Consider the following 26,920-nt stretch of genomic DNA (forward strand, 5'->3'; position numbering starts at 1 on the left):
AGGGAAGAGGGAGAGGAAGATGGATGGGAGAGGGGGAGGGAAGGAGGGAGAGGGAGAGGGGGAGGGAAGGAGGGAGAGGGAGAAGGAGAGACTGAGAGAGAGAGAGAGAGAGAGAGAGAGAGAGAGAGAGAGAGAGAGAGAGAGAGAGAGAGAGAGAGAGAGAGAGAGAGAGAGAGAGAGAGAGGAGGAAGGAGGGAGGGAGGGAGGGAGGGAGGGAGGGAGGGAGGGAGGGAGGGAGGAGGGAGGGAGGGAGGGAGGGAGGGGAGGGAGGGAGGGAGGGGGAGGGAGAGAGAGAGAGAGAAGAGAGAGAGAGAGAGAGAGAGAGAGAGAGAGAGAGAGAGAGAGAGAGAGAGAGAGAGAGAGAGAGGGAGAGATCGCAGCTATACACGCCCCTACAGGACTGGTAAAATTTGGCTGAAAGAGGTGGGCGTGAATATGCAACGAAGGCTGAGTGGAGGAAAGGAGCAGGTGGTGGGTGGGCGGGGAGGGGGAAGGGAGCGGTGGGCCGCGAAGCAACAAGAGTGGGTTGATAAGTGGATTCAAGTGGCGAGGGAAGAGGGAACCGTTTTAGGGCTGGGAATGCGGAGAAGATGACCGTCCGCTTCGGAGTTACCAGTGGAAGTTTAGCTGTGTTAGCGGCAAGAAGGATGTGACAGAAGGTGGGTTATCTATCGATATTGACCATTGCAAATACATCACACATTAAAATGTTTGTGTATACGTATGCAAGCACGGAAGCCCCTCCCCCCACAGGCAACACCAAACACATAAACACACACACACACACACACACACACACACACACACACACACACACACACACACACACACACACACACACACACACACACACACTTCGAGCCGAAAAGCAGAGGCAAGCAGAACAAGACGAGCCTTTCCGCTTCCTGGTGGTTTGAAAGGCAAGCTACTGAGGAAGACAGGTGGCCAAATGGGACCACAAGACGGCGCTAAAGGGATAAGGAGCGTGGTGGCTGTAAATGACCCGGAGCTGGAGGAAGATGCAGGGGGAGAAAGGACGACGTGCAGCTGCGAGGGGAAGGCGCCTGTTTAAGCATTAGCACGTTGGACGATTTCAATTTAGGGAGACGAGTTCTACATGCATATACGAAACAAATACCCGTGATTCACGTCAAAGATAAGATGGACCGCAAAAGATGAGAAGCTCTTTGGCAGAATTCGTGCCTTATCTGCCCTTCTCCTTCCCCTCTCCCGCCACAGTAGCTAAAACCAATACTATAAGCGACTGCAGGTGCACACGACTCAGTCCATCCTATGTGCCCCCGCCTACCTTTCCCCACCTCCACAGTATCAGAGAATAAAAAACGCCCTGTGCTTCCTGTGGCTGCCGATTCCCGGTTCAGACGCGTCTTTGAAAGCCTCATCCTTGCACCTGCCACCTTCATTCCTCAATCCATTGCAACAAAAAGGATGGCGAGCAGGATGAACAGGTGGGGCTGTCGACAAAATTTCTCGACCGGTTACGTTGCTGTCTGTCACTGGAATGATTTCAAGAGTGCAATCCTTCAAAACGACGAGGGAAAATATACCCATGCTGTTTACATCTTGAACCATTTTAAGTCACCGTGAGAGAGAGAATAACCCATCCTCACACCAACCCGTCGGCCCTGAGGGCACCTGGAGCCCATTTCCCATCATCACAATTCATCCTTTAGGATACAGTTTCAGTGGAATCCAGGCGACCGTAACGGTAATTATCCTCCCCCCCCCCCGCACCGACACCCACAAGCACCCCACGGAGCCGCCCGCAGCCAAGAGCGCCGCCGTGTTTACCGTCACGGCGGAATCACGGGCTCGGGGATGAACGCTGCTGCTTCGTGACCTTTCCCCAGATTGCTGGCAAATAAATCATCAACTTCCGGTGCAGCGGTCTGCATGCGACGCACGATGGGATTCGTGCATTCATTGCAACTGAAATACTGATTGACATTTAATCCGACGGCTTGGAGAAAGAACTAAACCAAATATATGTGTGCGTGTGAGAGAAAAATGGAGAGAAAGACGAGGGCACCTTCATTAGTGCAAGCACAAGTCCCGGCGAGCTCCCCCACGCCACGACTGGAGGCGGCAAGGGCCGCTCAAGTCGACGCGGTCTTTCGCCCAACAAGGCCGCCGGCGCGCTCGTCAAAACAACACGTGCAGGACAGCCAATAACACATATTCATCAAGCGCCGGGTCGGAGGATGCTCCCCCGCCTCCCTGCGCTCGCCCACTAATTACGAGGCATCCCTGTGACACAGTCGCTTTTTAACTCCGATACAAGGCTATTCCGCCCTCCAACGCAAGACAACCCGCAGCAAGAAGAGAAGGAGCGTGGAAAAGCAAGAACAAGGAAAAAGCGAACCAACCAAAACGGGCGTGATCGCCGAGGACGGCTTGGGGGAGAGGCGCCGGTGGAGGGGCTGGGAGAGAGGGCGAGGAGCATTGATGATGATGTTGACAAGAGCAAGACGAGGACACTGGCTGTTGAGCGTGCATCTGGCAGACATCACAAGCTCACCCTATCCCCGATCACGCTTTCTCCCCCCCCCCCCTCCACACACCCCTGCGCTCGGCCGACCCTTTCACCCTCCCTCCCCGCATCCGTCCACCCAGCCCCTCGCGCGCTTGCTTTCTCCTGCTCCCTTCCTCCCTTTCTTTCGGGCAATGTCAACATCGCCCTTCTACTGCTGACTCCAAACGCTTCCCCCACCCCCGCACTCCTTCTCCCAATCCCTTCATTTCCTATCTCCACTTTCTTCACCTTCTCCGCCTCCCCACCTCCTCGCCCAAGTAAACCTTCGACCATGTCCCGCCAGCCTGGCCCCGAACCGGCACTAATGCGCTCAATGAACTTAGCCTCCCTCCCCCATCTCCCTATCTCCCCTCACATTCCCCTTCCCTGCCCTCCCGTCCTCCGTCCCTACGCCTCCCCTCTCCCTCCTAATGCCCGATGCCACCATCCCTTTAACAACTTTGGAAATCTATCGAAAACTGGTCTTTTTTGTATGTTTGAAATATATATTCTGGAAAGAAAAAAACACTGTAATACAGTATAATTTTCTAATTCATTAGCAATAAACACAATAGCGACTTCTTCCCTGTGGACTAATTAAGAATCGCCTGCATTAACTTTTAAAAAATCAATCCACAGATGTCCACTCAAACGACCACCAACACCATGCATCACCACACTTCTCTCTATTCCACCATCACTTGTCTGTCCTTATCACTCTCCGATTCACAATTAGAAGGCCGTGAGACGTCAATCCAATAATGGTATTAGGCTATGGCATTATCTTAACTAACACTTTACACTTCATATAGACGGACTGACAGATATGAGTGAGTCTGAGAATGTGACTGGTGACGTGGGGACCGTGAGTGACGTGGTGTGTCGTTTGTTGTGTGGTGTGTGTGGTGTGTGTGGTGTGTGTGGGTGGGGTGGTGTGTGTGTGTGTGTGTGTGTGTGTGTGTGTGTGTGTGTGTGTGTGTGTGTGTGTGAGTGAGTGAGTGAGTGAGAGTGAGAGTGAGAGTGAGAGTGAGAGTGAGAGTGAGAGTGAGAGTGAGCGTGAGAGTGAGAGTGTAAGTGTGTATGCGCATGTTTGCGTAAGAAAATGTCACTGTGTTTACGCGTAAGCACGTGGGTGCGTGCGAGCGTGTGGTGTCCAGGTGCACGTGTGGTTGCGTGCATACTGAGTAAACGTAGCGATAAGCAAGGGTGTTAACGGAGGGAAAAAATCCGAGTTTAGGGCATCTCTAAAGGGCCATGGAAAGAAGGCGAGGAGCAAACAAGCGCATAAACGAAGGTCCAATGCGAAGTAATAAGAGCGCCAAACCGAACAATCAACGAAGAGAAGAGAATGAAAAGCGCTGAGCCAACCATCGGCTATCGATCGGATCCGCGCCTCTCCTCCCTGTTCTTGTCCCGCCCGCGAGATCGAGGCTCTCAGCCGCCCTCGAACCGCCCCTCCCCCCCTTCCCTCCGCCCTCCCCGCAATCACGACTTCCCCTCCCTCCCAAACGGACTCACCACACGACGACACACGACGACCTCCCAACGACCCTGCCACTGACACACGCGCGAAGGAGCCACCTCGACAAACATCCCTGGTAATTAGGTTCTCCCGAGGGACGTCGCTCGGCCAACGCTGCTAACGTTACCTGGAACACAAGTCTACTGTGCCGAAGAAATGCGCATGCCACTGCCCCGTTCCGTCCATTTCAGTGCTAGGTCTTGTGATAGAAGAATAGCTGTACAGTATAACAAGCTCATATGTAGATAACTATATATTACAGACACACACTTGTATCCATGAATACATACATACATTAATTATCTATATCCATACATACCTTTATGCATATATTCATATAAAAACACACACACACACACACACACACACACACACACACACACACACACACACACACACAAAACACACACACACACACACACACACACACACACACACACACACACACACACACACACACACACACACACACACACACACACACACACACACACACAACACACACACACACACACACACACACACACACACACACACGGACATATTTATAGAAAATATAGAAGTATACAAGCGCGTGTGCGATGAATAAATAAAAGCACTGACCTAGCAATTTTACTGTCCCTTGGCCCAAATCTCGAGCCCAAGTAACTACTATTACTGATGAGGTCCAGAACCTCGTTTACATTATATTTAAAGAGTAGCACGGCAGCTTTAAGGGTAAAAAAAAAAAAAAAAAAAAAAAGATAGATGTGGGCGGGGGACGGTTGGGCGGGTGGGCGGCGCCCTCTCTGGCACCGTGCCGGCGACTCAAAAACAACTTTATGTGATACCATGGGAAACATAAAGAAACGAACGCTGAATAAAGATCAAAGGGAAGAAGATAGGGGAGAGAGCAAACGAGAGGGGAAAGAAAGAAAGAAAGAAAGAAAGAAAGAGTTTGGGGGGGAAAGAGAGATGGGGGGGGGGTATGAAGAGAAACAGAAACGAAGTACCAATAATGCCATTTAAAATACCAACTGCAGTATTATAGGGTAAAATAACTTTCAAAAAAACGAAAAATGGAGAGGAGAGGAGAGGAGAGAAAAGGAAAGGCGAAAAGAAAAGAGAAGAGGCGGGAAGAGAAGAGGCGAGAAGAGAAGAGAAGAGGCGTGAAGAGAAGAGAAGAGAAGAGGCGAGAGGAGAAGATAAGACAAGACAAGACAAGACAAGACAAGACAAGACAAGACAAGACAAGACAAGACAAGACAAGACAAGAGAGAAGACAACCGAAGGAGGAGGAGAAAATAAAAGGTAAGACCAGGCAAGGCAAGAGAGAAGACAAGAGAAGACAAGAGAAGAAAAAAAAGAAAGAAAAAAGAGAATAAAAGAGATGAGGAGAGGAGAGGAGAGAAGGAGAGAACAAAAGATAGAAAGAGAAAAAGAAACTGAAATGGGGGGGGGGGGGCGTGGGGGGAAATGGACGCAAAGAACCTGTTCCGTCAGCTCCCATACCTCCCTTCACACTGCCCGAAATATCCTCTCAGCTCAGACTTACAGGTCGGAAGGGAAGAGGAGGAAGGGAAGGAGGGAAGGGGAGGAAGGGAAGGAGGGAAGGGGAGGAAGGGAAGGGAGGAAGGGGAGGAAGGGAAGGAGGGAAGGGAGGAAGGGAAGGAGGGAAGGGAGGAAGGGAAGGAGGGAAGGGGAGGAAGGGAAGGAGGGAAGGGGAGAAAGGGAGGAAGGGAAGGAGGGAGGAGGGAGGGAGGAGGGAAGGAGGGAGGAGGAGAGGAGGGAGGGAGGAAGAGGAGGAGGAGGGAGGAAAGAGGAGGAAGAGAGGAAGGAGGAGAGAAGGAGGAAAGAGGAGGAGGGAGGAAGGAGGAGGGAGGAGGAAGAGGAGGAGGGAGGAAGAGGAGAGGGGAGGAAAGAGGAAGAGGAAGAGGGGAAGAGAGAAAGAGAGAAGAAGAGAAGAGAAAGAGGAAAGAGAAAGAGAAAAGAGAAAGAGAAAGAGAAAGAGAAAGAGAAAGAGAAAGAGAAAGAGAAAGAGAAAGAGAAAGAGAAAGAAAAGAGGAGGGAGGAAGAAGAAGAGCAAGGGGAGGAGGAGGAGGAGGAGGAGGAGGAGGAGGAGGAGGAGGAGGAGGAGGAGGAGGAGGAGGAGGAGGAGGAGGAGGAGGAGGAGGAGGAGGAGGAGGGAGGAAGAGGAAGAGCAAGGGAAGGAGGAGGAGGAGGAGGAATAGTGGCCCTGACCTTGAAAACGCCGAGCCCCGCTGCCTCGGGCCGCCTGCAGCACTCACGCATACGCTAGTAAACAAGCTTGTGAACATACAAACACATACACGCTTGCGCATGCACTAGTAAGCATCTACGTGTGCATTTGTTCACGCAAGGTAGGCACATACACACACACAAGCCCATGCACTAGTGAGCAGCACTATGCGCACACACGCAGACACTAAAAAACACAGAAAGGCGAATATAAGATTACCCCAAAGTTCAGGTGGGTAGTGTCAGAACATACTGAAACAAAAACATTGTTAAACACACGCGCGCGCATGGAGATAGAGAAAAAAAAAACGCGTACATATGTTAACAGTTGAAGTTTGAAGCGCATGAATCGACTAAACGAATGAATGTCAAGGATGACAAATCTTACGTGACAAAAAAAAAAGTCCACTTATCGATGATTATATCAAAGTCAACGAGATACTCAACATGCTCGCTTAATTTGCATGACAAAAGCGTCGCTTGTATCTATACATATGTTTAACTGCCCATCAAAGGAACGTTAAGAACCTTTCACACTCTTATTCATTTACCTGCTCGAGCAGGTTTGCACAGCTGTAAATATATGCAACAATAACAAATAAAAAGAAACAAGTCAACACATTCACTCGTAAATATATGACGGACAGATACGGCTGCAGTTCCGCATATTATAAAATACATGTATCCCAAACGAACACACAACAGACAGACACACAAACAGACAGAGAGAGACAGACTTACCACTCAGGGGTCCGAAGTGACAGCCAGTGTTACGGAACCTGCAAAAGAAGAGAGATACTGTAAATCCAATGTCATCTGGAATACATCACTTGCAAAACATGTAATATGACATGTAGTATAATTAATCTACACAGTTTGTGCATAAAGATGAAAATAATGATGGTGATTAAGATTAAAATGGCAATGGCATTGGTAAAGGTAATAGTGATGATGGTAAAGATGATGATGCCCTCAAAAATACGATGTCATAAAATCACAAACACTATCACCATTACGGTTAACACGCACGCACACCTTCCTCCCTTCGCCTGCCACCGGAGACCTTAAGACCGAACTAGTTCCCCTTAAAAGCGGTTCGGCAGGAGGTCCCTCGCCCCCAAACCCTTGGCGTTCAAGAGGAAAGGGGGAGGGAGGGGAGGAGGGCTGAACACTGCACCCCCTCCATCAGCCCTTCTCCTCATTGTCAGGTAGAAAACCTGAAAATCAGAGCTTGCAATCTCTTCAATCTCCTGCAACGAGTGTGGATCGGTCGGGCAACCGTCAACCCATCTTGCTTCTCCCTCCCTCCCTCCCTCCCTCCCTCCCTCCCTCCCTTCCCTCCCTCCCTCCTCCCCCCTCCCTCCTCTCCTCCCTCCCTCCCTCCCTCCCTCCCCCCCTCCCCCCCCCTCCCTCCCTCCCTCGCTGCAAATAGGTAATATGTGAGCGACAAATCTGTATCGACAGGAGCGAAATATGACTAATCCCATGAAAGTGACACTAAAAACGAATTCCTGTTGCTATTCGGTCGCTCTCTCACGGGCAAACCTCATCTCCCCGTCAAGTTAAAGCTTCGCAGAGTAGCCCGGGTGGGCGGGACAGCCTCGTTTGCCGAACACGCTCGTGAGCAAGTGATGAATTATGCATGGCGCTTCTCCTGATCATCACCACGCTCCCTCCCTTCCTCTTCTCGTCTTTTCCACCCTTCACTTCAACCTTTTGCTCTTTTTTCATACATTCGTTCTGGCCCCACCCTCTCCTCCTCCCAGGGCGAAAAGATGGGAAAGATTTTTCCCTTTGTTAAACAACGGTCCGGGTTAAAATCTAACGTGTGTAGGGTGCCAACCCTTCTTCCCCCTTTGTAGGGTGCCAACAGTCTCCCCTTTTCGGCGTCCGGCCCCTCGCCCCTCTCCCCTCACCCCTCCACATCAGCAACGCCCACTCCCGAGATTCAGGAAGTCTTTTCCCTCTTAGCCAAGCCTCATGCCATGCTAAACACTCCTGTGCATCGCACCTATAAACACATACCACATAGGAACCAAAGACAACTAACACACTCAAGGTACGCCAATAATGAATCTGAAGAGATGGCAATGAGATGAGAAGCGGAAGTAGTGAGGAAAAGGGAGGAGAAGGAGAAGGAAAAACACCAAGGAAAAAAATCATCATTGGAAGATCTGGCGACAAAAAGACCATGATGTTACCGACTTGGACTGACTTTGTACTTTGTAGAGAGAGGCCCGTGAAGCCTGAGCTTATCAATCTAGCGTGAGGGGGCGTGACAACCTGCCGTGATGCCGGTTGTCGTCTTTCGCCAATACAGGGGACAGTGTGGCGGCAACACTCGTCACACCTGGCAAAAATCAATCACTTTTGGCGCCTATAACCGCCGCCCCGCCCAATCGTCTCTCCTTCGCATTAGAGTGACTGCAAGAATGAAGGAATGGGGGTAGAAAGAAAAAAAGAAAGAGAGAAAGAGAAAGGCAGAAAGAGAAAGGGAGAAAGAGAAAGAGAAATAGAGAGAGAGAGAGAGAGAGAGAGAGAGAGAGAGAGAGAGAGAGAGAGAGAGAGAGAGAGAGAGAGAGAGAGAGAGACGGGGGAGGGGAGAAAAGAGCAAGAGAAACAAAGGGAAAGAGGGGTGAGAAAAAATGAAAATAAAGAAAGAGCGAAATATAAAAACAATTAAAAAAGAAAAAAAGAAAATGCACGCACGCACATACACACAAACAAACAAGCACGCAAGTACGCACGCACACACACACAAACAAACAAGCACGCAAGCACGCACGCACGCACACACACGCGTTCTGACTCTGTGTCTTTCTTTGCCTCTGTCTCTATCTTTGTGTGTTTCTATCTGTCTTTGTTTGTCTGTGTCTGTGTCTGTGTCTGTCTACTACGGACGATATTCATGTACAAAGACAAGTATAGTTGTAGATTTTGACGAACGAAAGGGAGCAACTCCGTTGTAACTATGGTCGAGGATGTACTATGCAGCAGTACCCACGTACCCAGTCATACACTGAATCAGAGACAAATCATGTCGGCCATTCTATATGCAAATTCCATAGCCGGCGTTATGACATCAGAGCGTTTATATCCTGATCAAAGGCAAGACTTTCATGAGGAATCATAATTCCACCATCACAGCAATGGCATCAGAGCGTCACTGCATTCTCTCCGAGCCTCTTTCGTGGCGCGCCGTGACATATCGTGCCACTCAGCAGTGCGAGATCCTTGAACATGACTCTCGAGGGTGACGGAGAGGACATGCCGTGGTGACTCGAGAGTCAGGTCGACAGGTCACATATTCAGGATTACTGTGCGTCTGTCACAGCAGCGAAACGAAACGACGAGCTTTCTCGGCTCCTTCCACTTGCGGCCGCCGCGCAACACGAAACCCGATGCCAGAAGGGGTCCCGCACTGTTGACCCATGCTTCCAATATCTATTCTTTAAAATGAAGGGGCATACATATACTGCACTTCGAACATCAACACCAACATCTTTTCCTGGCACCTCTTTCTTTTTCCTCGGAAGAAGCGTGTTGACAACCGTCGTGTTGCCAAGTGCACAAAATCGGCTTATGTATGACACCAATCCACAATTCGGTTAACAGGTACAAGGAAGCTTTTTGAAACAAATAGCAACCGGGGCAAACGAAATTCAGCATCTCAAAAATTCAGAACTGGTTTCACATATTCAAGACCGAGACAAATGTGACGTTAGTTACTAAAAACACAACACAGCATGGTGAGATCAACTCCTAAATTCGGATACAGATTCTGGCACGCTGGTTACTTCCCTTCCTTGAAAAAACAGGTTTCTTATAGCAGACTCCAAATTGTGGTCCTACGTCAGTTTCGACTACATAACAGTGTCTGGGCCTATGTCTGTGAATGCCGCTGTGTAGTCGAAGGTCAAGTCTGTCCGTGCATCTATTCCAGTATCTATTACGTTCTTCTATCAACGTCTGTGGTGTTGAGTGTCTAACTCTCTTTCACTGTCTGTTCCACACTTTACGACAGAAAGCGACGCAATCAACCCAATCCCAAAGGAAAACGTAAGACAGGGAGAGACAATAAAGAAAAGAATGAAGAAAAGAAGGACAGAAAGAGACGAGAGAGACGAGACAAAGAAAGAGACGAGAGAGAGAGACAGAGAGAGAGAGAGAGAGAGAGAGAGAGAGAGGAGAGAGAGAGAGAGGAGGAGAGAGAGAGAGAGAGAGAGAGAGGAGAGAAGAGAGAGAAGAGAGAGGAGAGAGAGAGAGAGAGGAGAGAGAGAGAGAGGGAGAGAGGGAGAGAGGGAGAGAGGAGAGAGAGAGAGGGGAGAGAGAGAGAGAGAGAGGAGACAGAGAGAGAGAGAGAGAGAGAGAGAGAGAGAGAGGAGAGAGAGAGAAGAGAGAGAAGAGAGAGAGAGAAAGAGAAAGAGAGAGAGAGAAGAGAAAGAGAGAGAGAGAGAAAGAGAGAGAGGAGAAAGAGAGAGAGAAAGAAGAGAGAGAGAGAAGAGAGAAGAGAAGAGAGAAGAGAGAGAGAGAGGAGAGAAGAGAGAGAGAGAGAGAGAGAGAGAGAGAGGGGGAGAGAGAGGAGAAAGAGAAAAGAGAGAGAGAGAGAGAAGAGAGAGAGAGAGAGAGAAAGGGAGAGAAAGAAAGGGAGAGAGAAGAGAGAGGAGAGAGAGAGAGAGAGAGAGGAGAGAGAGAGAGAGAGAGAGAGAGAGAGAGAGGGGGGGGGGGGGCGAGACGAGACGAGACAAGACACACAGAGAGAGAGAGAGATAGCTGGCTACCGTGCTTGTGTACATGCGCACGTGCTGCTAGCTACACAAGACGTTACACCGTTGCTGCAGCGCCAGACCACCAAGGGAGTATCGACTGGGTCCGCCTTGTTCTCCTCCCTCGTCTTCCGCTCCTTTCCGCCACTGACACTTGACTTCTCGATTGTTATGGGCCGCAAGAAAGAGAATGGAGAGAAAGGGGGTGGGTGAGGTGAGGGTGAGATGAGGGTGGGGTGAGGTGAAGTTGAAGTTGAAGTTGAGGTTGAGAGAGAGAGGAGAGAGAGAGAGAGAGAGAGAGAGAGAGAGAGAGAGAGAGAGAGAGAGAGAGAGAGAGAGAGAGAGAGAGAGAGAGAGAGAGAGAGAGAGAGAGAAAGCTGAAGGTCTGTTGTGACGTATTAACTGTCTTAAATGGCCTAGTTGCTACGTTACCCAACTTCGAGATCTAGATACGACAGATATGAAAGGTTTCCCTAAATCATAATACTATCTTAATTATGAGTAGCAATATTCATGGTCGCAAGTGTTAGTATTAATCGAGAATCTAAGAGGCTGTTCTCGGGACGAAATACATTCTTATACACTGACATTGGGTCACTGCTTTCATAGATGCTACCCTTTGTACAACACAAGTGTCGCAGACTTATAGTGACATGTCCTCTGATGCGACTCTTGTAACGACGTATTTCTACTTCTACTTCTGCGTCTTGTCTGTACCTTTACTTCCAGCACCACCAGCAACACCAGCAGCCAGCTGGTGAGCGACACTGCAGGGGGAAAATCAATGAGGAGGGCAGACGCCGCCAGCTGCCGGGGTCTGCTGGCGGGGGCAGGAGGGAGACAGGCGCCCCCCCCCCCACTTGCGGCCGCCAGTGTATTTCTGTCTATTTGTGTAATGGTCCCCACTTAGGTACCTCCAGTCACGGCCAAGAAGAGTGAGGCAGTGGGGGGGCTTTCCATGTTGTCTCGACATTTCTCTCATCTTATTACATGATGTGGTTCAATGACCTGCAAAGTGAACTACAGATATGGCTAAAACTTGCGACCTGTCAGCGTTCAAAAATTCATCGAACTGAAAATAAACAAGTTCTCCCAGTAAAACAACGAAAAAGAAAACGACAAGCGTGAGGCCCAACAACTTGCACGGAGATCAACCGTGTGACGATGCAAATTATTAAGAAATTCAAATATCATATCTGAGTGATACTATTTCACTGAGCTCCTTACCGCAGAATATCATGATGCTACAGTGACATCTTCATTCACAAGCTTAAGAAGAATCCATGAATGGGCATAAGGGTGTAAAAAACGTGCGTAAACACTAATTATACCTCTACGTGGAATTACTAAATTCAATATATCCCATTCAAGGTCCCGATAGCGTGAGTATGCATAAACTGCACTAAATGTAAACGAATAAACGTCATGCCTAGTTGGACATTACACTGAAAATGCTGATTTTCCCAGGCCGCTAAAATTAATGGAACACCCTCACTTCATGTATTCTTGGCAAGGACTTTAATCTGACACCGGAAGCCGCTAACCAGACCGGTATGGGTGGGGGAAATCACAAACTATTTCTAGACATGCGCACGGTACACATACACATAAACATAAACAAACACACACACACACACACACACACACACACACACACACACACACACGCACACGTCTACTCATCATGTCTACAACATAATCTTTAAAAAGACGACTATAAAAGTGCATTCACAATAACCCATGGCTCACACCTAAAGCTTCCAAATATCCCGCATTCTTTATTTCTTCGATATATCCACATGATATTACAAAGCTTCCTCTCTTTTCGGCGTAAAATATTTTCATAAATGGTGTACAGAATTATCAAATATCGTTTTTGCTTGCGCTCAACACTGGAAAATAACACTGACGTAGACTAATGTCCATGCACGAATTCGCCAATCATCATTAATGGATTTAGAGAATGCCTTTTGTCGCTCATGTTATAAAGTCATGTGCGTGGGCGAGTTGGTGAATGAAGAGGTGGGTAAATTTAAGTGAGTGAGTGATTTAGTGAATGATTTAGTGAGTGAGTGAGTGAGTGAGTGAGTGAGTGAGAGGGTGGGTGAGTGTGAGTGAGTGAGTGAGTGAGTGAGTGAGTGAGTGAGTGAGTGAGTGAGTGAGTGAGTGAGTGAGTGAGTGAGTGAGTGAGTGAGTGAGTGAGTGAGTGAGTGAGTGAGTGAGTGAGTGCTTCGGTCGGTGGGATCGGATCGGTCCTGCAACAGGTTTCCTTAAAGACTACTTCTCCCCCTTTCTGCATAGCCGTCCCGGTAAGAAATCTGAGATAAAATCAGCCCTGAAGGAAACAGCAATGGCAGCAAGGGGACTAAACGCAGCGCTCGGTTCCATCAGATGCCACGCAGAAGAAAATCAAGAAACCTGGAATGGACGACCCAGAAATCTGAAGTTCAAGCACGCGAGCAGGGAGGAGAGCAGAGAGAAGCTAAAATAAGAAAATAAGATGGAGAGAGCAGGCAACAAAAACGCCGGCGGGAGACTGGACTAGCCAAGGGGGAGGGACGGGAGGGGGAGGGGGTCGCGTTGCGGTAAGACGGCTGACTGACCAGTCGTGTGATGATCCTCCGGCCGGCGCTCGGATTACCCCCTCCCTCCCCATCGACTCACCCTACTCCCTCCTCCCCAAACCTTCGAAGGGACTCCTCCCACTCTACAGCACCACCTGATCTTTCCCGTCCCAACCTTCGTGTATGGAGAGACACACCGACCCCCTCCGCCTGCATTCGGCATGCATTCAGAACATGCATTATCCATACCGTCGCGTGCTCTTGCCCAATCAAGGCGTTGCCGGGAGCCCACCACCACCACCCGAGGAAAATTTCTTTCGCTTCTCTCGTGGGCGTCTGCTTCTTTCCTTCCCTACCAAGCGGGACTCGAGTCCGGTTTCTGTCTAGTAAGGCAACTCCCTGACCGTGTGGAGTGGATGGAGGTGGAAGGGCTCCCTCTTGCTCCAGGCACCGCCGCTCGGACAGGTTCCTCCTCCGGTCCAATCACTGGAAGCGGCCACGGCTTAGCGATGAGCCCGCGGTGAGCGGTGACTCATTCCATCCCCTAGCCTACACCGCTCTCGCTTCTTTGCTCGAGCGAACATAGCACACATGTATGTACATACGCAAGCACGCAAATGCACATGCACACAATCTCTCTCTCTCTCTCTCTCTCTCTCTCTCTCTCTCTCTCTCTCTCTCTCTCTCTCTCTCTCTCTCTCTCTCTCTTTCAAAGTCCATTATCCCCATGGTAACAGGGCTTCTACTCATACAATACGAGTATTGCACACCATGTAGCTAAAACAGTTGGCTGGTTCTAAACGTGAGATGAAATAAAAAGGAGAGATCGTGGGATACGAGTAGGGCTAGGGAGAGGAAACGGGGGATATAGAACCGAGCTGGGGATGAGTAGAGAGTGGGAGAGTGGGGAAGGGGGAGGAAGAGATGAGAGATAGATGAGAGATAGGAGATGAGAAATGAAATATGAGAAATGAGAGATGGGAGAAGAGAGGAAAGAGAAGACAGGAGAGCAAATAGTGAAGAGGATAGCAGATCAAATAGAGAAGATGAGAATAGAGCAAATAGAGGAGAGAAGAGGAGAGCAGAGAGAGAGGAAAGGAGAATAAATAGAGGAGGGGAGAGGACAGAATGAGTGAAAAGTTCATTTTCTGAACAATGCACATGCCCTGCAAATAGCCAAGACAAGATGTCTGAACATCCAAACTGACTGACTTATATTCTGTAAAAGTTCTAAAATACAAATCTAAAATCATTCTAGACAATACTATGTCAGTTGATTATTTCTAAGCTCCACCGCAGGTCTTGTTGACCAAGGAGTGTAAATATCCCTTCTTGGAACTGAAGATGCAAACGATAGGGGCGAGGGAGGGGAAAGGTGCGGGGGAGAGGGAGAGGGAGAGGGAGAGGGAGAGGGAGAGGAGAAGGAGAGAAAAAGGGGAGAGGCAGGGGCAGAGGGAGAGGGAGAGGGAGGAGGAGAAGGAGAGAAAAAGGGGAGAGGCAGAGAGAGAGGAGGGAGAGGAGGAGAGAGGAGAGAGGAGAGGAGAGAGAGAGAGGAGAGAGAGAGAGAGACAGAGAGAGAAGAGAGAGAGAGAGAGAGAGAGAGAGAGAGAGAGAGGAGAGGAGGAGAGAGAGAGAGAGAGAGAGAGAGAGGAGGAGGAGGGAGGAGGGAGAGAGAGAGAGAGAGAGAGAGAGAGAGGAGAGAGAGAGAGAGGGAGGGAGGGAGGGAGGAGGGAGGGGAGGGAGGGAGGGAGGGGGAGGGAGGAGGAGGGAGGAGGGAGGAGAGGAGAGAGAGAGAGGAGAGAGAGAGAGAGAGAGAGAGAGAGAGAGAGAGAGAGAGAGCATCTCAACTTCGGTCATGGCGCAGGAAGGATAAGCTGAATTTTAAAAAGATGTATGGGTTACGTAATGGGCCTTGCGTCACCGTGGTAGGGAGGAAGGCCATGTTTTCGGAGGAAGGGTTCGGTCGCAGTGTCAGCTTATACTTGTATGGACCAAAGAGTAGCAGTTAAAGCGAGTGCTTGCTGTCTCTCTGTCTTTCTCTCTGTGTCTCCTTGTGTGTCTCTGTCTCTCTAATCCCATTTTATCCGGATACCCAGAACAGAACCTGACAAGAGGAAGAAAAATCGAATTAAACTCGGGGTCGCGGTACATCCATTTTTTCCTCGTCCATTTCCACCCATTAATGTCTACATATTTCACCATCAGCTTCCGAGTTCACCAACCTAGCCTATCCCCCTGTTTTTTCGCCCTATACCCGTCGTCTGTAAAGGGATCATCCCAGCCACACCTCTCCCTCGCTCCCTCCCCCCACGTGGCTATACATCTCCCTCTTTGGTGTTACCTGCCCGCTCCCCTCCACTCCCCGCTACTTCCCTTTCCCTTTTCAATGGCCCTCTCGCCACACCCTTTTCCTTCTCCATTCTTTATCATACTGTTCATTATTTCCTCCCACCTCCGTACTTCCTCTCATTTTCTTTTCGCCTCACTCTCCCCCAACACACAAGCTAACCAACAACCATCCGACAGACCAAACAGCCAATCCCTCCCACCCTATTCCCCAATGCCCCTCCCTCTCACCCTCTTCCCCCTATGCCCCTCCCTCCCTCCCTCTTCCCCTAGTGCCCCTCCCTCCTTCCCTCTTCCCCTAGAGCCCCTCCCTCCCTTTCTCTTCCCCTAATACCCCTTCCTTCCTCCCTCTTCCCCTGATGCCCTTCCCCACTCCCCCCCCTCGTTCCATCCCATCTCCTTTAACTCCCTCCTGGACCCTCCCAAAATGTCCCTCTCCCGCAACTTCGTCTCCAGGTAAATGCTCCCCGACGTTGCTACTTTTCCGCCGCTCCTTCGCCGCCGTCTTCCACCAATATATGCAAAGCGGATTCAGCGATAAGATAAACTAAAGCGGAATGTAACTGCTGCGTTCACTTCGCCGTTCGCGAGCCTAACACTTACCTTGGTGCCTTTTCTGTCCCGTTTTTTATTTTATTTTCCCTTGGTTTGCGTTTATCCTCTACCTTATTCCGCTGCGTGATGTTTTCATACAATATTTCTCTCACTTTACCTTAACACTCACACTCATACTAACATTCTCTCTCTCTCTCTCTCTCTCTCTCTCTCTCTCTCTCTCTCTCTCTCTCTCTCTCTCTCTCTCTCTCTCTCTCTCTCTCCCCCTCCAAATCTAACAGATTCTCCATCATAAAAAGCATACACGGAAGAAAATACTAAAAAAAGACGAAGAAAGACAGCAAAACTGCAACGACAACTATGACGACGACAAGATCTACAACAAAGCAACAACAACAACATCCGGGATTATCACAGGAGTGGCCAGTGAAGTGGGCGGGGCACCAGGACCTCTGAATCACCAAGCATCATCATACGCCACACACCCTTCTTCTCATCCATTCCTTCCTCCACATTTCTTGCAAGCATAGTCAACTCGTGCATACAAAACCCTAATCCATATGTATTTCTTAAAAATCTCTAATTGATAATCGCTAAACGACAAAGTCAAACAAACCATCGCCAACGTTGCAGTCTGCGCCAACGATTCGAGTTGCAAATGAGGGAGCCCCAAGTCCGGCAAAATGTACTAGAGCACTCCGCTGCAGCACGAGCCGTTTGTTTGCGTGCGTTACGTGCAGAAGGTCGGAGTTCCTGGGCATCGCCCCGGGGGTTGGTGGGGGTGGGGGGAGGGCAGGAAGAGCACGAGAGGGAGGCTTGAGGGCACGTAATCAAGGGAAAATAATATCGCCGCGGGGGTAAAGGGGAAGGGGAATTGAAAGGGGAAGGGGGAAGGGGGAGGAGAGAGGGGGAAGGCAACTAGCTGGCTTTATACACTGTCGCGTTACATTCATCACGCCTCATCTCACTCGCTCGTTAGGAATGACTCATCAGCCTTACTCATTCACGAGATATTCATGTGATATGATCGAAAAAAAAAACATAGTCCAAACATTAGCCGGCACCATGTCACGTAGTACTAAATATTCGCTGCACAGGCAACTGCAGCACCTCATATGAACAATTGCATCACAGCTAAACAAGCACCAATTTACACTGGCAATGCATGTCTCAACACTGACCGTCTGCCAAGCACTGAAGCGCTGGCCAACGTCCACTTCCAACTTCACGCTCATTTTCTGACAAGCGAAACTCGACTTCCCCGTCTCGGCAAGTTAAAAGAAGGAGACAATTTAAGGAAGATAAGGATAAGACGAAGAAATACAAAGAGAGAGAAGAATATGAAAGGGAAAAAAAGGGTGAAAAACAGAGAGACTGCGAAGAAGAGAAGATTGTAGCCTGGAGAAAATAGAGGGAGAGCGACAGAAGAATGAAAATGCAAAACGACGTCGATCAAAATCTGTCCTCTTTATTACAGACAGAATATGATGCCATTTGCGGCCACTTCCGGCTTTTCACCTTGTCGGGTTTGTCACTACTCCTTAATGCCAAAGACATTCCCCCTCCTCCTCCTCCTCCCTTCCCCCTCCTCCTCCTCCCTTCCCCCTCCTCCCCTTACTCTTACTCTTACTCTTACTCTTACTCTTACTCTTACTCTTACTCTTACTCTTACTCTTACTCTTACTCTTACTCTTACTCTTACTCCTCCTCCTCCTCCTCCTCTCTGTATGTCTGTCTCTCCCCTTATTCCCTCCCTCCATATATCTAAAATGTACACAACGAAAATACACAAACAACAACATGACCGCCCTCCCGTGCCCGTACCTATACCAACCCAACCCACCACTTAACATCCAGCCAATAATAGGTGCCAAGGTGTGGCCACTTAAGGTAAAAGTTGTGCCACATCCTGAGCTGCTTGCGATGATGACCCGAAGGAGTTTTAATTAAAGGGCTGCGGGAGATCCCCCAACAGACCACGCGCCACGCACTCCTCCCTCCCTCCTTCGACGGTCTGCAGCGGGCAAATGAACGCACCAGGTACTCCATCGCATCGTCGAAAGCCGAGGAGTGTGCTGGGACGTCACCTTGGTAACCCTTTCCCGCCGACCAATTACACGAACTAAAAAAATAAATAAATAAAAATAAAAATAAAAAATAAATAAATAAAATAAAAATAAAAATAAAAATAAAAGCTAGGACAGGGCAACAAGTAAACAAGCAACGTTCCTCATTTCTGTCACCATCTAACAGTCCTCCGGTGCTCACTGTCCTCCCACGCTACTGCCGGCGTGAGCGGGGGAGGGGGAGGCTAAGGGGGAGGGGGAGGGGGGAGGCTAAGGGAGAGGGGGGAGGCTAAGGGAGAGGGGGAGGCTAAGGGGAAGAAGGGGAGGACGACATGTGGCCTCATAACCTTAACGCTCTCGTGCTTTATATCGCCCCGCGAGACCAGTGTGTCTGGAGGGGCTGGTCCTGACTCCTAGGAGGAGGAGGAGGAGGAGGAGATGGTGAAGGAGATGGAGGAAGAGGAGGGAAGAAGGGGGAGGGGGAGGGGGAGGGGGAGGGGGAGGGGGTGGGGGAGGGGAGGAGGAGGAAGAGGAGGAAGAGGAGGAGGAGGAGGAGGAGGAGGAGGAGGAGGAGGAGGAGGAGGAGGAGGAGGAGGAGGAGGAGGAGGAGGAGGAGGACGAGGAGGAGGAGGACGAGGAGGAGGAGGGGAGGAGGAAGGAGGAGGAGGAGGAGGGGGAGGGGAGGAGGAGGAGAAGGAGGAGGAGGAGGAGGAGGGGGAGGGGGGAGGGGAGGGGGAGGGGAGGGGAGAGGGGAGGGGGAGGAGAAGGAGGAGAAGGAGGAGAAGGAAGAGGAGGAGGAGAAATAATAATAATAATAATAATAATAATAATAATAATAATAATAATAATAATAATAATAATAATAAGAAGAAGAAGAAGAAGAAGAAGAAGAAGAAGAAAAAAAAAGAAAAAGAAAAAGATGAAGAAGAAGAAGAAGAAGAAATAAGAAGAAAGAAGAAGAAAGAAGAAAGAAGAGAGAAGAAGAAGAAAGAAGAAGGAAGAAGGAAGGAGAGTGATGATGAAGTTCAGGATGAACAAAGATCGAGATGAAGATGGGAAGCTGTGCATGTGACGCCGTGTGGGGAGGATGACCATGTGGTAAGGAGATTGGGAGCCTCGCTGGGGGAAATGTTCGGAGCAAAACAATGATCCAATTTGAAGTCTAAGACACTCTTCATGGTATTGTTACAGAATTCAAACATTCTCAAGATTCCTGTCCCCAGCCCGTGCTTAGACGCAGAGGGGAGAGAGGGAAGGGGTGAGAGGATTCAGTAGATCAAAATACTCAAGTTTCAGGAAGAGGCCCCACAAAGGACGAGCGAGGGGGGGGGGAGTGGTTACTAGTTCATACAGTCCCTCACTTACTCATCCAGACACTCACAAAATCTCCCACCTCTTCCTCTTTCTCTCTCTATTACTCTCTTACTCTCTTTCTCTTATTCACTCTTACTTTATCTCTTTCTCTTAATCTCTCCTTCTCCCATACTCACAGACTACTTCTCCTCCCTTGCTCCTCCTACAAGACAAGCGATGAGGCAGGTACACTGGCGAGGGTATGCAGCAAGGCGCCCCGGAGTTCACGTGCAAGGGCCACGATAAAGAGTGCACGCTATCCGTCATCCCCTGCCAGCAGCGTCTGGCTGTCGCCGTCCTTCGCCACACCCGATTAAAACATACTAGCATTCTCGTGGTAAGGAAATTTCTGGGAGATCAAATGTGTATGAAATACGCCTATACTAATCAATGCAGAACTTGCCTATGCGACAACGTCCACGATATGCGTGCCAAAATTTAAAAGGGGAAAATTTTAGAAAAATTACTAAAGCCCTCCCTGCAATGAAATTTCCCCACATATAACGTGGAAACATTTGGCACTTTGCCTCTGCAGCAGCTAACTATATTATAATGGAATACAGAATACAGAGCCCGGCCGGTTGTTGTGTGGACATCGTGCTGCATCAGTAGGCAAGGCTAAGAAGGGCGTAAAGGGGAAAACTTAAAACAAGGGGTGGGGAGACGGGAGGGGGGGTAGAGGGGTGCATGAAACAGAGGGATGGAAGGAGGGAGGAAGGGAGAGAGGGAGGGAGAGAGGGAGGGAGGGAGGGAGGGAGGGAGGAGAGGGAGGGAGGGAGGGAGGGAAGGAAGGAGGGAGGGAGGAGAGGGAGGGAGGGAGGGAGGGAGGAGAGGGAGAGGGAGGGCGAAGGGGGGGTGAGAGAGGTAGGGAGGGAGGGAGGGAGGGAGGGAGGGAGGGGGAGGGGGAGGGGGAGGGGGAGGGGGAGGGAGAGGGAGAGGGAGAGGGAGGGAGAGGGAGAGGGAGTGAGAGAGAGAGAGAGAGAGAGAGAGAGAGAGAGAGAGAGAGAGAGAGAGAGAGAGAGAGAGAGAGGAGAGAGGGTAGGTGCCAGGCCAATTAACACGTTTTAAATACCCTGTCTCTGGCCCCATGTCTACTTGCAGACCCTACTTGATGAGTCCGCCAAACAAACCGCCATTTCGCAAGCCATCACCGGCCTTCATAAAACACCGTGGAGCACAAGCAGCACGACGCCGTGGTATGACAGGGGGGTGACGCAAGAGTAAGACAAATACCAACACGCAAGAAAATTGTGAAGCCAAGTGGGTACGACACCATTGAATCCTATATACTAAGAAGACGCCAGCACCAGAACACATCTAGCAAGTCATGGAAAAATATAATAAAAATAGAACCTCCCTCCCGCCCCTCCAGGCAACATAACAAGAACGGTAAAACTTGTTAAGAGCCCCGCTAAGCCTAACACTGAAGCCGCATCCTCTTTCGCGTTCGTTCCCTCTCTCTCTCTTTCTCTCTTTCTCTCTTTCTCTCTCTCTCTCTCTCTCTCTCTCTCTCTCTCTCTCTCTCTCTCTCTCTCTCTCTCATTCTAATAAAAAGCGTGGGGGCAGGGAGTTTAAATATACCGGAGGCGCGAGCTCGGTTAATCTTACGTCATCTCCCAGTTATGCCGAGGAAGTACTACCATCCCTCCTCTCCCCATCCACCCCCAACATGAAACTTCTTTCGCCCTTATTCTAAACCATCTCCCACACACCTGCATACTTTTTAATGGGAAGAAATGAAATAAGCAGGACAGTACGCTTGTGATGCGAGGATCTCAAACCGATTATCAAGGGGTGCATTTCATATTTTCAAGAATGCCTGTACCGGAATTTGAATCCACGGTAGAAATGTGAAGTTTCAAGCCTTGAACACAACAGGTGGAGGAGGGGAGAAGCAGGAGTGAAAGGGGAAAGAAGTAGAAGGGTCATGAGAAAACGTGAAAACCAAAGAATGGGAAGGAGATGAATGAGGAGGAGGGGGAAAGGGGGATGTAAAGCGACATTACTTGAGAAAAACAACGGTGGGAAAGATATTGAATGAAGACGCTGTGGCAAAGGAGAAGATAAAAAGCAAAAATGGGAGCCATGTAGAACAAGTAGCCTGCCCGGCTTCCCCCTACCTACAAATCCGCACACAAGCACATACACCCACACATTCTTCCACCCCCATCCGTCTCCCTGCCCTCACCCCACCCCGTCTCCCATAACAGCGAGGCTCACAAACATGGTCCACAATGACGAGACAGTTAGTGGCCTCCCACAGGACTCTCGTCTCCCCTAGTCCCTCCGGCTTGTGCACACATGGCCGAAGGGAGAACACACACGGCAACGGGGTGTATTCAACGAGGTATCACCATCATTCTTGGAAAAAAACGAACGAAAGAATAAAGTAGCAGATCTACTGATGCATAACTTCTGATTACATACAGCTGTATTGTGCTCTGGTATCCCTTTCCTTTTAAATTATTAAATGGTTGACCACAAAGGTAACGTGGAACCAATGACGAACCAGGCTCTTCTACTTCTCTGCTTCCCTTAGCTCTTTCTCTCTTTCTAAAAGAAAGAAGCAGAGGCAGAAGAAAAGTTTGGCAAGGACAACACCAAGAGCCACAAACATAATACAGGAGAACAGGAGGAGAGCGCGGCCGGGGCTAAGCAAGTGTAATAGAATTAATAAAGGAATAAGGTCAACAGGCGTCCACCACCGCCACATTGTTGACGCCTTCGCCCTGCTACTCGCCCCATCAGCCAAATCCACAATCTCCAATTTTAGTAACTGTTAACATTTTCAGCAGCCGAACATCTCCCTATTCTTCTTTCACACTTGAGACCTAACGACTTTCCTTCGGGTTTTCTTTCGTTGCCTATTTGTATCTAATCGTAATAGGACAAATATTCCTACCCTTTTTTCCATTCCCTATCTTGGCGTTCGTTCTTGAAATCCCTATCAAGTGTCCCTTTCTCTCTAGTATTAAGCCTTTCTTCTGCCATTCTACTCACTCATTCTTCTCCTTTTCTTTTGGCAACAACCCCTTCTGCCCTTCTCTTGCCGCACACAAGCACAGAGGAAGGAACGGACGCATGAATGCATTCCCCACGGTGCTTCCCCTCCGTCAAGCACACTACCGCAGGTTCCAAGCCGACTGCTCTGATACACAGGCGGGTTCAAAGACCTGAGAAAGACGTCGAGCTTTGTACGGAAGGAACACTTGCCGAGTACGAACTGAAGGAGGAATAAGGCACCTGTTTGTTTGTTTAAAAACTACTGTACGCCACGACGCCAGGAAGACCTACAAAGTTGCAAAGCAAGAAAAAAGAAACGAAGAGCATTCCGCCTCCGTTGCAAGTTGTGCAATCATGTGCATTGTCGACGGTCCTTGGCGCACATGCAGTGCATATCGACCTCTCCCGATGGCGGCGCACAGACGGGCAAACCTCGGCGAGTTGTTGCACCGTCTCCCTCCCGCCACGATCAGGACCACACCTCCCATGCGGGATCAGCATCAACGTTGCAGAACCGAGTAACGTACCATGAACCATTCGCCGGCCGGCTTCCCCTGCGCGCCGAGAGACAGACAGCTGAGCCCGTCTCCTCAACACACCCAAGGCCAAGAGAAAGTCCACAGACACCAAGTATACCTGCAAGCACGAGAAGACAGTTATTAGAACACATGTATAGACGGAAAAATCCTTTACTGTAAACGTTAAAGAAAAACAAGAGCTAAATGTAAAAATAAAATGGGAAAAATGGATTACAATTTTGTAAAAATAAAACGTCACACGTCGCAGCGCTCCAAAATCCTATGATATACAAAAACAAGCCTGTAAAAAATACAGGTTCCTTCAAAACTGTCATGTAACATAACAGTCCGTCTCTTAATTCTCCCCATCTATTTTACTCTTCTATAATTTTATATGTATATACCTAAGTGTGCGTAAACACACACATACATACAGGCGCATGTGTTTGTTTATTTGTTTGTAATAAGGCATGCACATCCTTCACATCATATTACCAGAGCTTTTCCATTATTCTTATGAAGTTAGTCCCAAATGCGAAACATTACACGTTTGTGACTGGGAAAAAAAAAACAGAAACCCAACAATTGCAACACGAAGTAAAAATTCTAATGATAAAAATAATAAGCCTGACACAGAAACCTCCCGAAACCCATGGAAGCAACATAATTAGCGTGACACGAGAAAGCGTGCAAAAACCGCCCGCGAGTGATAAAGCGTGACCTCGGGAAACCGGCATGACTCACTCCTCCACCTACTCTCCCACTCTTCACCTCTCCTCTCCTCCTCCTTCTTTTCTGATCTCTTCTCCCCCCCCCTCCTCCACCACCTCCAATACCCCTCCCTTTTAATTTCCTCTCCTCTTCTCTCCTCCTCTGCCTTCTCCTCTCCCACTCCGTTCCCCTCCTCTCCTCTCCTCTCCTGTCCGGTCCTTTCCCCTCCTCTCCTTTCCTCTCTCCTGTCCGGTCCTTTCCTCTCCCCTCCCCTCCCCTCCCCTCTCTGTAGTATGCGGGTCGTGGACAAGAGGTGCCTTTGACAGACTGCAACACTGAGGAGACGTGGGGAGGGGGGGAGCGTGCCAGACAACGTTGGGAGGGGTAGTATGACCCCGCCCCTTTCCCCAGACGTGCAGATATCGACATCCTTGAGGGTCTAACAAACAAATTAGACTTGAAAACACACACACACACACACACACACACACACACACACACACACACACACACCGCACACGCATGCACGCACGCACATACACGCACACACGCACACGCACACAAACGAACACACACACGCAGATACATATATATATATATATATATATATATATATATATATATATATATATATATATATATATACGTAATACATATAATTACTCGACGCGACACCCCCCCCTTGTTGGTAGTTAACTTCGCACTTGACAAACACTCGCTCCTACCTTCAGCGGAAATAATTGCATCAACCGCCATTGCAGTCCGGCATGCTTCTCTGCGTTTGCTATCCATAATTTAGGACCTGCAACCGGTCGTGCCAAGCGAACATTCTTTAAAAATAAAGTACGCTATAAGAAAAAAATTGACTAATCGCAAATTTAATACAAGAATATATATAAATCCCTAAAATCAATATAACAAACACTAACTTATTGACAGAGCCCTATTCTATTTCTCGTGTACACCTATTATCTTTTAAATATACGAGCATTTCAAGATAAAACCAATGGGCGCGATAACCACTAAAAAGAGATATCTTAATTAGAAAGGGCCACGCCCTTCCGACTACCCATTCGAAATACTATACAGCTGAATACATCACTATCAACATGGGTTAATTTGTGGTTTCCAACAGGGGGCGTCGCCTCCCCCACATTAATAAATAAAAATATAATGTATAATATACAATATACATATAATATATATATTACATATTATTATATTATATATATATATATATATATATATATATATATATATATATATATATATATATATATATATATAATATATATATATATATATATAATACATATAATATAAATACATGATATATATTCAATTTATCTTTCTATCGCACAGTGCACACGCATGTCCTCTTTGTTTGTAAATAAGGTCTGTTTAGCACATTCCTGTTAATTAAAGAATTATTGTCATACAATAAATAACGAACAATAATTGAATAAAGCCTTACCCACTGGACAATACAGCCAGCTTGCTAATTTAAACGGCTCGCAGGATTTCCAATAATAAAAATAAGCACATCCTCCCTAAAAAAAACACGGAGCTACTGAGTCATGGCAGCAAACACCAATTACGATTCCCCACCATTCGTCGCCATTCATGAAAAGTGCCTGGCCAAGCAGTCTCCCGAAGAGGACGGCCGGAGGAGCGAAAACCGGATTCAATTCTAGTCAAATCCAAATAAAAAAAAAACATACAAGCTAAGAGAAAGAAAGAAAAGGGATGGAAGAAAGAAAGAATGAAGGAACGGAGAGACGGTGTGAGGGAGATAGGGGGTAACGGAGGAGGGAGGGAGAGAGGAGGAAGGTGGGAAGAGGGAGGAGAGAAGAGGGAGAAGGAAAGGCAAGGAAAGAAGAGGAAAGGAGTAGAGGGAAGGATAAGAGAGGATAAGAGAGGAGAGAAGAGGAGAAGAGAGAAGAGCAGAAGAGAAGAGAGGAGAGCAGAGAAGAGGGAAAATAGAAAACATAGGAAAGAAAGAAACAATGGTGAAAAAAAATACGAAAATAAAATAAAAGCGAAGAAAAGAAGAGGGACAGCGAAAGGACTATGATCCGGGTGGAGGGGCAGCAACCCGAGTCACCCATTAGGCTATAGTTTCAGAGGGAATGGGTTTGCGTAGGGACAAGAGAAGAGACACGAGAGAAGGATGAGAGGGGAAGGAAAGATAATCACATTATTCAACGCTGGGACAAGCTCTTTTGCGACATTCTATATTCAATTTATCTTTCTTGACTTTTAAACTTGGTTTACTTACGTGAGGCCTAAAGACTCTCCAGCGATTCATACATGACCTTTTTGGTTTATCATCACACCTTAAAAAGTCTCGATGTCGATGACGATAAAAGTAGTGGCACTTGCGAGGACAAAAACCGTACCGTTGTCATAGAGATAGCGATAATAGTGATAACACGGGCGACTTCATCCGTGCAACGCCACCACAAGCCACAAGAATGTCGCTTATATCTAAATGGGTTTCGCAAGTAAAGAACAGACGCTTTTACAATCGAAGAACAAGAACAAAATAGGTGTTCATCTTTTTTTCTCTCTCGTATCACTGCGTTGCCCTACATCCGCCCCCCTTTGCCTCTTTACGTGATGGCAAGGTAAGGTTATTCTGATAGCGCTTATCAACGCCAGTCCTTCCTGCCGATAGCGAAGCATAGGTGTGCTAGGGAAGGAAATAAGGTAATAGGTTATCGGTAATCCCCACAACTAAAGAAC

General features: G+C 48.5%; 1 protein-coding gene across 19 annotated transcripts in view; it reads right to left on the reverse strand.

The window, feature by feature from the left end:
• LOC119573730 (spectrin beta chain-like) overlaps positions 1–26,920 on the reverse strand; it is a 93,493-nt gene that overhangs the window by 36,912 nt on the left and 29,661 nt on the right. For 18 of the 19 annotated variants that reach the window (XM_037920913.1, XM_037920897.1, XM_037921070.1 and 15 more), the window contains exon 2: positions 7,035–7,072. The gene's annotated coding sequence lies outside the window, so the exon portion shown is untranslated. Of the gene's footprint in view, positions 1–7,034; positions 7,073–23,473; positions 23,583–26,920 lie in introns of all 19 variants that reach the window. The other variant, XM_037920903.1, reaches the window with a different exon arrangement.

This window comes from Penaeus monodon, chromosome 1 (genome assembly GCF_015228065.2).
Source record: "Penaeus monodon isolate SGIC_2016 chromosome 1, NSTDA_Pmon_1, whole genome shotgun sequence".
Taxonomy (NCBI): Eukaryota; Metazoa; Arthropoda; class Malacostraca; order Decapoda; family Penaeidae; genus Penaeus; species Penaeus monodon.